Consider the following 15,875-nt stretch of genomic DNA (forward strand, 5'->3'; position numbering starts at 1 on the left):
AAAAATTTCTCATTGGTGATTTGTGTGAATTAACATTAAAGACTAGACACTTGAATGATTTATGATTTGTGACAACTCATTTTTAAAAAAATTATTCAATATCGAAAAGAATGTCTAATTTACTAGTAATATTCGTATAAATCTTAAATAACCTAAATTTATGTAACTGAATTCCTGAGATTTTTTTATTTTTTTTATTTATCATTTTTGTTGTGTATGTATTTCAGGAAACAATAAATATAATATTGGATAATGTTGTTAAATTTTCCTAGAAATTACCAGTTCGAGTCTTACAAACCTCATGATCATTAACTTTAGAACCTGTGAGATTAATCGAGGTGCATACAAACTGGCTAAACATCCACTTTAATATTAAAAAAAAATATTCATTGTGATCATTCATGATTCAAGTAATCACAGGTAGAACTAAGAAAACGAATATCCCAAGCCTTGACTCTAGTGCTAAATAATTAAATAATGAAGCTAATTGATAAGCGCATGCTAGTTGCTTACTTTGCTCTTGTTAAAGGAATTCTAATGTGATTAATTTGCGATTTTGTGGTTCGAAAAATCAAGCCAGTTACAGGACAGGCTTTATTGAGAACAGTGATCAATGTGAAGATTCATCAGAAAACAGTACTTGCCTAAAGTTTCTAAGTTTAGAGACTTGAAATATATTTCTCTTCGTTGAAAAAGACATATCTTGAATCATGGTGGACGACACTATGATTTTGGTGTCGTCTGGCTTTAACCATGCTGCTCTTCTTTCTGTTGCTTCGAGTTATGATAGATGTATTTTCTTAAACGACACACTTCCATTGAAAACATTTGTAGATTTGAGTTTCTTTAGTAATTAAGCTTGTGCCTTTATATAGATTACAAATCTATTTAGCGAACCATCTAGGTGGTGGTTTAATGGTAAGAACTTGAAATTAATAGGTTTGTTTCCTCTGTGATCTCAGGTTCGAGCTATGTAATTATTCTATGATGGCTACTAGAGGCTTACATGGTCGTTAACTTCAAGACTCGTGGGATTAGTCGAGGTGCACGCAAACTGGCCCGAACATCCACGTTAAACTAAAAAACTAAAAAAAATCTATTTGGCGTTTTTATATATACTTTCTATATATATATATATATAATTAAAAAGGCCATGGTTCTAATCCATTTCTCTTGATGAAACAAAAATAGGGTCAAATTCTACAGACGGTTTAATTGCTTTGATATAAAAAATTCCAAGAGCATTAATTTGAATGACGTTTTGTTATATCGGACATATAGTATACTCCTAGTAACGGGATTGAAAATGTTTTTTCAATGAAAAAAACATCAAATCAACGATTTTCTTAGTTAAAATTATCTTAAAACATTTTAAAATATGAATTTAATAATTTCTTAAATAAAAAACACATGAACTGCGGCACCTATTATATCAACATCAACCTAATATTGTAATAAATATTTGCTTTTTAAAATATTTTTAATTTAAAAATACATTGAAATAATATTTTTTTTATTTTAAAAAAATTATTTTTAATATACATCAAAGCAATTTAAAAAAAAATTAATCTAAAAAAAAACCTTTACAAAATAACTTTCCATAACAGGCAAAGGGAGGTATCTTTTTATTTTTCAAATTGAATGTTGTATGGAAACAAATCATCAAAGTTGCATCTTTTTCAGGACTGGTCACTGCCTGCTTTTTATCCAAGACAAAAGCAGACAGCCACCAATGACGTAAGATGTGTGTAGACGTTAATCTTGTGTAGTGGTGCATGACATGTTATGAAAGCGTTGATAGAGTTGTCTGAATCTGGCCCTGGCAGGTTTACCCGGACTGGGTTTAAAAAAAACTAGTCAAGAATTTGATCCAGTAAAACTTGTAAGTTCCGGGTAAACATAGATGAAACTAAAAAAATATATATATAAAGTAAAATGTCATTGTATTGTCAAACGGATTGACAATAAAAAGCTAAATCGATAAAGATAAAAAAATCTCTTTAATTTTCAAAGCTATATCAGTTGTTAAGAAGAGTAGAGAAAATTAGGCAGCATAAAAAAGATTTTAAGCCAGTCATACCAGGTTCTATCCCCGTTTCTCTTTTGATTATTAAATCATCAATGGATCTTCATTGTAACTTTTTAGTTTTTGTGGTTTCTGGCTTTTCTAGTTAGTTTTTTACATACATCTATCTAATTTTAGACAAACTAGTCTTAATTAATTCTTACACGCTTCTCTAATCTTTGACACAACTTCTTTTGTGTCTTGAAGTGGAAACACAAATATCTGAGATTCCTTTTTTTACATCACTTTTTTTTCTTTATAGGAGTGGATTAAAGGGAGGGAAAAAAGGAGGAAAGAATGAAAGGGGACGGGCTAGAGGTGTAATACATTTTGCTGTGATTTAAGATAACTTCTGCAGCTTCTTATTAGAGGGATTGTTAGATCCAATTACTTATTGATATGTATGGTTTTAGAGATGTGCAGGAATAGTTTGCTTAGGGACTGCAATTTATTGAATATATTTAGCTTTAAATTATGTGGAAAAAAATATATTAAACAGTCTATTAATCAAAATATTTGTGTTGCTATGTAGTTTTGACTTTAATTTAAGAGGAATGCTTGCTTTCCAAAACTAATCTAAATAGTCTATTCTTTTGTTTTGACCCGAGTCAACCCATTTGACCCGTGATCCGATTATTGTACTAGGTTGGGTTTAAAAACTATGGTTAATGGTATGCAAGTTATCTTCTATATGGAGTGCACACGCTTTTTATTTATTTATTACCACTAGATCGGGTTTAAAAATTATGGTTAATGATATTAATTATATGCGGGTTATCTTCTATCTGGAATGCACACGCTTTTTTTTTTAATTTATTACCACCCAAAAACTATTCATGCTTGGTAATTTCTAATCTATCATGTCTTTTACACAGAAGATAAAACAAACAAATATATATGATTTATATTACCACCTAAAAAAAAAAAACCTATTACAGCCATGGTGAAGGAAATTGTGAGAATCACCAAGAAAGCGTTAGCCTGTATTGCTGACTCAAACATATCTATGTTTTGAAAAACATAATTTGAAACTCCAATTACTTTAAATCTGTCAAAGAACCATCTTAACCCAATAGCTTAAGCTGTTAGGTAAGGTCTCAGGATATGATTTATATTATTTTCTAACACACCCCCTCAAGTGAAAGCCCTTTGAGCTTGAAACTTGCACATGTCCACTTTACCTTGTGCTTAATTTTTATCAAATAAATAGGGATGCTGAGATTCGAACTCGTGACCACTTGGTCATTAAGACTCTAATACCATGTTAAAGAATCATCTCAATCGAATAACTTAACCTATTAGATAAGATCTCAGGATATGATTTATATTATTCTCTAACAAAAGCAACATGATATCTTGCAGGTAATATGCACAACATAAAATGTTTAGTCACTATAAAAGTCCACAGCCATTTTATTAATTACCGAGGTTCTTGATCCCAGTCAATAAAATACAAGATACTCGCTGTAGACAATTCCACAGTGGTTCCATTTAAGTCTATCACGTGTAAGCATCTACTTCAAGCCAATACGAGATGGTCAGTATTTTCCCATTCCACAACGATTCCATATCATACATGATAGCCTGGGCCAAATCAAAATCATTTTGTAGGGTGCATTACCAATACTGCTAGATATTCAAATATACTTTCATTTTAGTTTTAACTCGTTTCATAATTCGAAGCCAACTCAACCAAATCAGATTGATGCATTAACAGGAAACAGGTTTTAATGGCATGAAGACAGTTTTACCTTGTCATCAACATCAAGCAAGCCTGTTGACCCTGTTCCCATTCTTGGAAGATAAAAGTTGTGCTAGTCAGTGAAAATTGCTTCAGAGAGGCATGGAGCCTGCATGAACTTCCAATGAAGAGAAACTGCAAGAGTGAGCAACTTCTCAACATGTTCAAAGACAACACACAGGCGTATTATAAGGTCTTCAGTGGTCTCGCTGTTGCCAGATATATGATTTGCTGCCATAAAGACAAGATTCGCAAACTTCTAAGCACTCACATGCTAAGAGGATCAATAGCAAGGCAAGATGAGCAAGAAAAAGGGAGATAAGATATACTTTGCAGAGGCTTCAATGTGGAAGCAATAGTATGATACAGTTGCTCCATTTTTGTTCTCATCAGCTTCAAGCCTCCAAAATTAGGCTGGTGTAGTGTATCTGCTGATGCTCTGAAGGCTGTACAAACCATCTGCTCAAGCAGTTGATGAGGCCGCAATGTCTCCAAGTAATGAAGGGTCTATGGAATTCAAGTATCTTTTAATTGGTCATAACAATAAAGGAGATAATAGAGTAACTAGAAAGACACAAGAAAGCACCCTGACCAAGATATAAGATATCAGTCAAGACATTGATCTTTGTTTTATTCTTATTTTTTCCTGAAAGAGCCAAAGAGGCCCGTGAATTTGCAATCTGCTTCCTCATTTACTCTAAAAAAGCAATGATCTTGCATGTAAGCAACCTCTTCATTGACTAGCCAATCAGATCACTGTTTGCAATTAGTAGAGCTAGTGAAGTGGATTGTGGAGCTAATTAGCAAAAAATTCAAACAAATCACTGGTTATATTAATTTAAACAAAGCACCTGACCTGAGCACAAAATTAAAATTTAGTAAAATTTCAAATAACTGGCTTTGCAGCTTCAGCGATTTGAACCGTCTTTTGTTCAAAAGTTGGGTCATGTGACCCATGACATAAGTGTCAAAAGGTTTGAATGTAAACATCATAACTTCTGATTCCGTTTAGTTAAATGAAAGTAACAAGTTCGTAGTACAATCAGAATAATAAGACACACAGTTGGAGATGAATGCTTTTGGTGAACTTCTACTAGTCCTTTAATCGACTAGGTTTAATTTCCTTAATCTTTTCAGGACAGAAATGATACGCATACACAAACCACAAACATAGCATAACATAGAAGTTAGGCTTGATGGTACAAGGTACAAGTGAACATAACATTAAGATTGCAATAAAAAGTTAATTTATCGGACCTTCTATCCTTTCCGAAAGGGGTCTCGTAGAGGTTTCTGCTCATATGCTGGCAAAGCAGGAGCATCATTCCAAATCTTGTGCCATAAATTCCCTTGCTCAGACAACTGCTGTGAAAGTCGGCCTCGTGGTGGCAAATCATCCTTCAAACCCTTTTTCCCTGGACTTTTAGATGGCCTACTTTCCTTGCTATCATCATTCTCCCAATCCCCCCGGTTAATGCCACCGAATAAAATCTTCAAAAACAGCATCTGGATTTGCTGCTTTGAATGCTGACGTGTCCAGTTCAAATTTTTCCAAAGATTGCAATATAAAATCTTAGGAAATTCAAAAGGAAAATGTGCTTGCATTTGAAAATCACTACTAAAAAATTGGAGTAATTAGCAACGGACTATTCCGTTGCAAATAATACTACAATCCGTTGCTAAAACAATTTAGCAACGGAATCAGCAACGGCAAAAATCTGATGCAGATTTGTTGTTGTTGATTTTTTAGCAACGGATTTATCCGTTGCTGATTTGGCAGCAACGGATTATCTGTTGCTAATTTAAATATGAATAATCTTATCCCAATGAAAAGCAGAGTTTCAATTAATTGAAAAGATTACAATAGGCATGCCCAGCAAACAAATTAAGCATAATCTAATTAAGCAACTATCAAAAAATGGAGCAAAATTGACTTACCAAAGCCCCAATAATCAATGGCCCAAGGTGGAGATTTCCTTGTTGCAACCAATCAGACTTAGCCAACTCTATTGATTTATATTGTGATCCAATAAGCCATTCATATTGCTGGAAAAATAAAAAACATAAACAGTATGTTAAACCCATCCAGCTTTATCAATTGCTAGTCTTTAAAACAAATCTAAGTTAAACTATGAAAAACAGAAAGAATATCCAAGTTAAAGTACTGTTTAGTTTTCATATTTTCATGGCAATTGTCTTCTCATAACAATTTTTTTTCTGAATTGAATAAGGAAAGAAAAAAAAACAGTTCTATGCCCTGAAAATTTAAAGATGCATATTTAAATTTTGATACAAGAGAATCAATACACACCACTTAATCCTGTCTTTAGTAGCTATTGCAATATCTGAATTTTGTTTGCTGAAAATAGGAACTCCATCAACCCTCCTGCTCCCATATAGCTATGTGGAATAGTCTTGAGAAGTTGGTGTGCTGCCTTGACCTGTGAGAGCATAAATCAGATAAACAACATTATGAATCTATCAAAATAAATACAATTTTGTTAATACAATGTGGTCTGAACAAATGGTACCTGCTTTTAATTTGGAACAAACTGAAATAGTTGAGGTTTCTCCTGCATAACACAGCAAAATAAAAGGTGGATTATTCCAGAAAATGATACGATATTACAAATATGAATAGGATCGCAAAATTTGAATTTTGTCAAGGAAAATAAGTGCGTATAAGTTTTGCAACTAAAACTAATAATTGCATATTTTGAAATAATATCTACACGAATCAGCAACCACCACATCCTAGTAAGTTGGATTGGCTGTGACTAAAAGGTAGCACTAAAACTCTGCAAGCATGCTCAATCAAATCACAGCAAGAAAAAAAGAAAAAAAGAAACACTTGGACTGCTACAGAAGAAGAAAATGCATCACAGGTTAACCAGTTGCTAGACTCTCTAGATTTTAACAGCATCCATACGCTGCTGTAACACTTCAAAATTATAGAAGTAGAGCATTACAATGTAAAAAGTTGAAGCAACAGGGTAGTAAGTTACAACAGGGTATAATATTCAGAGCCAATTTCAGTGGGGCAAAGAAGGAGTTACTTAGCCAAAAAGCCTTGCTTTGTTTAAAGACAATTATATGCCTGAGGAGATGAGAAAATGTGGAGATATAACATTGGATCTTACAAAACAGTAGTTTGAACAGAAAAATGCATCCCACTTACACGATGATATGAAGGTATCTCATGGGGGAAAACAACTATCTACTGGCAAAAAGAAACTAAAGGGAAGCAAAAATGATTATAGCTCAACTGCTGGGACATCAAAAAATTTATGAACCGTAACCCTAAAAATTAAATTAGGAGTTTTGATAAATTTTCAATTACACATGCATAATTAAACATTTCATAAACCCCTATATTATCGAATTAATAGCCTAAAACCATTATTCAAAATATTGAAAAAAAAAAGTTACCTGTGTTCTTGAGTTACAGGTGACCGAGATCGTTCTACAGGGACAGAAAGAAACCTGGATTGGGAAAGTTAGGTGAAAATTTTTTAGTGCAAGTTAAATTGCAACAAACAAAAACAAAAACCCTCAATTACTTACCTGAACTATTGAAGAAAACCGTGAAACACCCAACCCGTTTACAAAGAGACACCTTAAATCAGCATGTTCGATGGTGATAATGATGGGTCTGGTTCGATTTTGTTCGGATGAAGGAGAAGAAGATGAAGAAAAGAAATTAGGGTTGCTGAAGACGCGAAGAAGATGAAATGTTTGGGATAAAGGAAAATCAAATCGATGAAGAGAGGTTGATTTTTCTACAGTTATGGATCGATGTTGTTAGGGACGAAGGAGACTGGAAGAGTGGAAGATCATTAATTTTCATCTGTTGGTTTTGTTCATTTCGTCTCTGTAAACATGAATGGTGTGGGGGGAGAGCAGTACTGGTGTTAATTTACAAAGCCAGCGAAAAATAGACGGTTGAGATTTAATCATTGTAAATGTAATCAACGGTGTTCGTAATTTTGGTTTTATATTAAAATTTAAATAATTATTTTTTTAATTAGCAACGGAAAATCCATTGCTAAATTCAATGTAAATTTTGTAACGGATAATCCGTTGCTAAATTCCGTTGCTGATATTAAAAAAAATAATATATGTGTAATCCGTTGCAAATCCATTACTGAATTTAGCAACGGAATTATCCGTTGCTAAATTCAGATGCTAATACCCTCTCTTTTTTAGTAGTGAATGAAAGCATTTGGCAACAAACAAAATAGAGATGGTGAATAAAATAGGCTTCTCTTCTATTACAATGTAAACCGTTATTGTTTTCTACAATTCTTAAGAAGAAGAAAAAACGTTTTTCTATAATTATGTTATGTTATTGAAATAATATTTTGGATGTGGATACGGAAAGGCAACAATAAATGAACAGCAAAAGTAGCTGACAATACCAAGGACTTAAAAGGAAGCTTATTTAGTGCCTGATGATAAGGTATCCTTCCCCAACTGAGCAGAGAAGTTCTGCAATAAAATAGTATAAAGCTTCCTCGTTAAATAAATTTACACAAAATAAAAAAAATTACACCCCCTTGATTAATAAACAAAAAAGTTTGGAAAAATTACTCTGCTCGTCACTGTTAGATTCCATAATCTAGATTATAAGATGATCTTTCAAAAGTAACAAGGATACTCATTTTAAAATTGCATATGGAGGTGTTTGAAATCTGTTTCACTTCTTGAGGCCGATAATATTTGAAAAACTTGCTCAGTTTTACTGAACAGAACTAGGGTTTAACACTTCCTTTTTCCTCTCTAATGATGGTGAACTGAGGGATAGTCAATACCCGTGCTTTATTGAACAGGATGAATCCCATCTAGGATCAGCCAGTGCTGCCTGTCCTACTGTGATGAAAATTTTTAGTTGAATCAGGTACAACACCACTATCAGACATTAAGACAAACTTCTGTAAATTTTTTGAGACTTAACTACCTGGTGCCAAAGAAATCCTTCCCACTCAAAAACTAGTGGAAAGTTTTTAGATTAGATCATTGATCATCCCATTCACAAGACACAGCTCCTCGTGACTGATGTGATAAGTAATATATGGATACAGCCACAACAATAATCAACTGACCAGGGACAAAAGGTCGTGGATAAATAAATAATTTGAGCTTACAAAAGAATTCCCAGAAGCTTCAACTGCCTGCAGTCTTTCTTCATGCATGTCTTCTGTAATAAGTGGAGCTTCCTATAATATTTAACAAACAAATATAAATAATCTTTCTCCATTGAAGTTAGTTTATAACAATCATGTGATAAGAATGTCAGTCCAGACACAAAGATATATTAAAACCTGTGTGAAAGGGGCATGCATGCTCTGATACGACTTCAGAAGCTTCATAGAACCCACAACACCAGCTGAGCCCCTCCTGTTATGATCAGAAGATTTCAAAAGATCAGATACAGTGTCCACATGCTTCATGCTAGGCCTTGATGCCGTCGTTCCAGTCCCATCCAAACCATCTTGTGTCAAAGGGCTGCCACATAGACAACAAAGTCATGTGCCAGTGATATGCATGGGATAAAATGAATCATTCTTGAAGGAAGAAGGTCAAAGGTTGTACAGTCCAATGGTGTATTCTTCATTTCAAAGTAATGTAAATACATTTCTAACAAAAAGAAAAAACAGTCCAGTTCAAACTACACGTCCATCAGATACCATTTCTATACTAACAACTTTTGAGCTCTAGAAATTTACTTCATTAACATTTTTAAGAGTAGTAAACCATATATTCCAAAAAAAAGAAAAACTTTGAAGGTTCTTCAAGTACTGGAAAATTAAGCATCCAAACTCTCTTATCTACGTAAAATTTCACAAAACCAACAGCACAATGAGCGAACAACTATGTATCATATGTAATTTAAAAGGCACAAAAGCATAATACAATAGAACAAATCATGGCAGGAAAAGGATTGATGAAGATGAATACCAACATTCTAATAAGCAAGTTATTTTTTATTCTAACTGAAATATATATTACTGAACATTAATCCATGAGATCCAGTGGGCAGCTCTTCTCCTAACACACACACACACAAAAAAAAAAAGCATGCAAACAACCTTAGCACAATAAGGAAGAAACACAGTTGGAATATGTTGTCACATGAATATGATGCCCATATTGGTTGTTTACAGGAACCTAGCTACCGATATGATCAGCCTCGCATCTTCTAGTAAAAACAGTTCCCATATTTTGAATTCCAATATAAGCCTTCCTAGAAGGATCATGAACTGAAATAAAAGCTGGCCACAAGCTGCATTTTCCAAGTACAAGACATTGGAAGCCAATTCAATGTGCTCACATTCTAAATTCTAATGCAACAGAGTTACAGGAATTAGTTATTTAGTGTGGGCAATCTGTTGTGGAATCCCGAATAGTGATGTACTGATAGTTGCCCATTAAAGGGTAAACACATTGACACAATATTTAACGTGGTTCAGCAAATCATCTACATCCACGGGAGATGTTCATTTTATTTAGAGATAGAGAAATAATATAATAAATACATGGAAGAGGAGGATCACTCAACTCCCAGCTCACACACTCTGCTGCCCATGGCAGCAGCTCCTCTTTTCTCTCTTCTTCTCTTCTCTTCACTTCACTCTCTCACGTTATCCCTCACTCTCTTACATTGCTCTCAAATAATCATGCCTCTTTTATAGGCATCAAATGGTAAGCTTCTCCAGCACAATTGTCAACTTTGGTGGGACAAGGAAGCCTTAAAACATGCCACCATTAGTGGCACTAATGGTGCTTCCACTTGCTTAGTGGTGGGGTATTGCCACATAATGGCAATATCCTAACAATCACCCCCTTTGCCATTTGTGTGGACAATTGTCCACTTGCTTCTTCAGCACAAGTTTGCATTCTGCAGCTCTTTCAACCTTACCATTATGAGAGCGTCTTCAACACAACATCCCCTTCGAGCGTATTAATCATGCTCGGTCCGGAAAGATTTTTCAAGCCTTACACCAAGGCTTACAACACCCCCTCAAACAAATATTTCCAAGTGCAACTGTCATTATTTGAGTATCCTAATGTGATCACAAGCTCACCACTCTTTCAAGAGTCTACTCATCCAGGAGTTGTGTATGCCCTCTGTTCCACCCTAGGAACCACGTCTTACTTCTCCGTGAGTCTCTCGCTCTTAGTCGTAAGAGTCCAGGTAGCTCTCCACCTTTAACCATAGGGGTAGCCCATTAAAGGTTGATCCATATCTGTCTTCATACTCTGAGTAGTACAATGCCATTACCGAGCTCACCACCTTGACAAGAGTCAACTCGTTCCCGGAACCTGCGCATGCCCTCTACTCCTTCATAGCAGCCGCGTCTTAATGCTCCACAAGTCACCCACTTATTGTCCAAGGCAAATGTCTTCTAGCTCATTGATCTTTAGCATAGGGGCAATATCCATGAAAGTAAATCCTGCATTTGTCTCCATACTCATCATAGCCACTTCATTGGATATCCATACACATGTCCACTTATATCTAGCCATTACATCGTCTTTGGGGCATTCTGAACTAGGCTCATATCGTGGCCCACACACCTTCTCCTTAGGTGTCTCCGCTCGTCGTCATGCGAAGGTCTGAAATGGGGCTCCTATCGTGGCCCCCACACCTTCTCTAAGGCGTCTTCGCCAGTTGTCATGGGGCGGTTTGATCTTGGGCTCATATCAAGGCCCTCACACCTTCTCTAAGGTGTCTTCGCCCGTTGTCATGGGGGCAGTCGCATCCTCCTTCAGCTGAGATGCTTCAAAGTGGCTCCAAAATTCTCTACCACCATGTGCACTATGAGAGAGATTACTGCCACTGACTACATAGAAAGAGAAAGTTGTGGTATACTCCTCGCAATCCTCCACCTCGATTTCTATGTTTGGAGCTTCTACGCCTTTCTGCTTGACAGCTCCACCTACACCAACTCTCTTTGGTGTCTTCGTCTTTCATCATAGGCGGTTGCCTTGTATCACAGGCATTTGCACCCCCTCAATTAGGTGCTTCTACAACAGCTCTCTTTCCATCCTTACATGCATTGGAAAAGTCTTCACCTGTTGTTTTCATCAAAAGCATAAGAGACTTCCTGTTGTACAAACTTTAACAGTCTCTGCTCTTAGCTTCATCTAGGAACACTTCTTCTCCTTGCACCTATTGTCTCATTACAGTACCTCATTGGATCCTACGGGTACTCCTGCACAATCTCCGTGTGCCCTTGTGCAATTTCTGTTCTCCTGATTTTCCCATATTCCTTGCTTATGTTTGACAGCAGCTCATCCTGTCATAACACCTGTCCAAGTCAAAATAGGGTGCCAATCTTTATCCCTTGCTATATTTCTCCTCCATTATCAGGGTCTTCATCAATTCTCCCTCAAGAAATCACAGTCACCGAATCTAACTTCTTTGGAGAAATCACCACTCCATCAGATCCTTGAACCTTCGGAACCCAACTGTTCCCTTGTGTCGCCATCCTGCTAGTCTTCAACTGTTTCATTACAAACTACTATATATACGAAAATAGTACCATATGGATAATCCTTCCACTAAGCAAGTTCCCAGGAAAGATTGGAGGGGTCACACTGGTCCCGCTTAAAACTCAATCTCCTAGACAGAACTTCTTAGGCCATATCTATCCATCGTACTGTCTTTCCGCATATACAACTATTTGCTAGCTTTGTCCCGGCTTTCCTTTACAAGTGATCTGGAATATACTGGTTTAATACATGATTTCTCAACATCTGGCTAGACTAGCAGTTCTTAGATTCGTCAAGATTGGTCTTCATCAATTTCCACTCTTCACCTCAAATTGTCCACATGATCGGGTGTCCAGAGTGTCCCAATTTTTCTTTCCTTCAAGGCAATTAAAATTTCCTCACCTAGTAGTTCAGCACATGTAATTGGGTAAACATGCGTGATTTCTTCTTCTTCATCTCCAACGACCACCATGAAGACCATCAGATGCATCCTGATCAGGTAATCTCTTTTGTTAATTCACCACCACCACTTTCGGTCTCAAATCTCAATGATCAGACCATATCATTGCATCCAAAACGATCAAATTAGCTAGAAACAAGTCTGAAATTGTCCAAATCGCATTTCAGACGGCTAAGATTTAATCAAAACAATTTTGGCCTGATGCACGGCCCAGATTCAATCTCAGATCCGATTGCACGTAGACTCTGCTACACAGAATCTTATCCCTCGGCTCACGGCTCGGCTCGGCTCAACTCGGCTCGGCAGGTGGCAGGTGGGTCTCACTTTGATGATGTGTCTGGTGACTGGATGCTAACATAGCATGCCAACTGTGCATGCTGGCGTCATGCTTATGTAATGATAACGTCATCCTTATCCGAGTCTGGCACGTGGGTCGGGTCGTCTGGCATTCGGTTCGGGTCAGCCCATCCAGGTGAAGAAGACGCGTGTGATGCATGGCGCACATTTGTGCGCGTGGGCAGTCACCTCGCCGGCGCGTGACGACGTGTAAGGATTATTCCGACGTCTGATTTCAACGCTGTTTTCACTAGTGGCTTCGTCTCTTCCTCCTCTACACAGTGGTATAGTCAAAACACAATTTTGAGAACTTTAATTTCTGGGTTTGGATCAAACACCCTCTTTTTCAAGAACAAACTCCGATACCAGTTGTTGTGGAATCCCGAACGGTGGTGTACTGATAGTTGCCCATTGGAGGGTAAGCACACTGACACAATATTTAACGTGGTTCGGCAAATCGCCTACATCCACGGGAGAGGTTCATTTTATTTAGAGATATAGAAATGATACAATAAATACATGGAGGAGGAGGGTCACTCAACTCCCAGCTCACACACGCTACTGCATATGGTAGCAGGGTTGCTGCCACTCCTATTTTCTCTTTTCTTTTCTTCTCTTCACTCTCTCACGTTATCCCTCACTCTCTCACATTGCTCTCAAATAATCATGCCTCTTTTATAGGCATCAAATGGTAAGCTTCTCCAGCACAATTGTCAACTTTGGTGGGACAAGAAAGCCTTAAAACATGCCACCATTAGTGGCACTAATGGTGCTTCCACTTGCTTAGTGGTGGGGTATTGCCATATAATGGCAATATCCTAACACAATCCTTTGTGGCAAACCTATTGAAACTTCAGTTTTATTTTAATAAGAAAGGAAACAAGACTGGTATTACATTAGCCCAAACAACAAACGTGATGTTGTTACTAATAAAATGTAGCACTATGTAAGCCTATAAACCAACACATTAAACTATCTAGAATCTTTGATTTGAAACTCACCTGGAGCAATTTGTCAAAGCAATTACAAACGCACTTCAGAGTTTACAAGCCTCGGGTGAATCAAGAACCACACCACTAGCATTTTGAGGAGCAATAACCTGGTGATCCAAAAACATATTAGCTATGACTACAACAAAACATCAAATAGAGCAGAGCAAACTGCAACACAACGACTTTGCAAATACCAAAAAAACTCCCTCCAAAGCATAACTGGAAATCATGCAATATACTATTCCCATCCATAATTTTTCTGGCATCATCTAAAAATTAAATAAACAAAAAAGATTCCATAAAAATCTACCGCAATAACTAATACAATTTTAGAACAAAATGCTTCAAGTATCATTGCCGTTAGTTTTAAAATAATACTCCATGTTATAGCTTTTCGTTGTGTGTTTCAGGTCGAATTTAACCTTATATAGCTTCTGCGAAAAATCCAACTTAACTGCACCCTTTTTCTTCAGTCAAATAATCAACAAAATCCATAGGGGACCACTCTATTTGTCGCATCACTCATTCGCATAAACCAATAAATTTACTCGTAAATTGAGAAAACTTACTCGTAAATTTTTTGGACCATCGGCAGGCCAATGCCTACAAACTACCTCTATTTCAGAAATAAACCTACAAATTAAAGAACCGAAAAGGAAAATAAAACAATAATCATCCCCCTTGCATTTGCTTCTTATATATAAAATCCATATAGTAAATGTATTATCATAATAATAGTAAAAGTATCTTTTCCAAGCAGAGACGAGTGTAAAATCATCAAATCTTTGGAGCTGCATATCCAGTAAATGAAACACGATTAATCATTTGAGATAAATAAGGAGGATTGATTGTATGAATTTGAAAATTCAAAATTGTAACTATACCTCCTCTTCATCATCTCCAGATAGGCCCATTTGCTTGTAGATGCCATAAAAGATTGCTCGATTGCAAACGTGGTTACAGTTGCTTTTCAAAGTATTTTTCATTCTGAAATGCATTAAAATAATATATTTTTTTATTTTTAAAAAATTATTTATATGTAAAAAGAAATTGACAGTAATAGATGAAACAGAGAGAAAAGAAACCGAAAGGTCAGCAGCTGATAGGAGGAACACTTGAATGCTTTACTATCAAGTTGTGTTATTCATTGAGTATCTTTAAACTAATAGTAAAATGATTGGGCTTATAAATTAAAAAAACATTCATCTCCTTATCAAAAAAAAGCTAGGTCAATGAAGATAATTCAATCTTAATGAAGCATTGAGCTTTAGTGAGGTTTTTATTAGAAAAGGAATATATGGATAAGGCATGGTGCGATATCATCCACATGATTGTTTGTCATTTATTATTGGGACGACCTTGGTTATATGACCAAAGAATCTCCTATGATGATTACATCAATACCTATTCTTTTATGTTTAAAGGCAAGAAGCTCGTTTTCTCAAAACAATTCCAGTATTGAACAGAATTTCAGAATTTGAGGCAACCAAAAACAATTATATTAAACATGCATTAGTTTTTTCAAGATTTAAATGGAAAACAAATGTTGCTATTTATAGTAAGACGTGGAGTAAAGTAAAATGATGGCTTAATGCTCAAAGAACTGGCAGCAATACTTAAGAAATTCCAAGATGAAATGCCATACCAACTTTCACAAATACAGGATGTACAACATGTTATTGATCTCATTCCATAATCATCCTTACTCAGCTTACCTCATTATCAAATGGGTCCTACTGATAATGAGGAGCTTAATTGGCAAGTTCAATAGCTATTGAATATGAG

The 15,875-nt window shown here is 35.9% G+C and overlaps 1 pseudogene; it reads right to left on the reverse strand.

Moving 5' to 3' along the window:
* Positions 1-3,469: 3,469 nt before the first annotated feature.
* Positions 3,470-15,004, reverse strand: LOC133675633 (uncharacterized; annotated as a pseudogene).
* Between the last annotated feature and the right edge of the window lie 871 nt (positions 15,005-15,875).

This window comes from Populus nigra, chromosome 1 (genome assembly GCF_951802175.1).
Source record: "Populus nigra chromosome 1, ddPopNigr1.1, whole genome shotgun sequence".
Classification (NCBI taxonomy): Eukaryota; Viridiplantae; Streptophyta; class Magnoliopsida; order Malpighiales; family Salicaceae; genus Populus; species Populus nigra.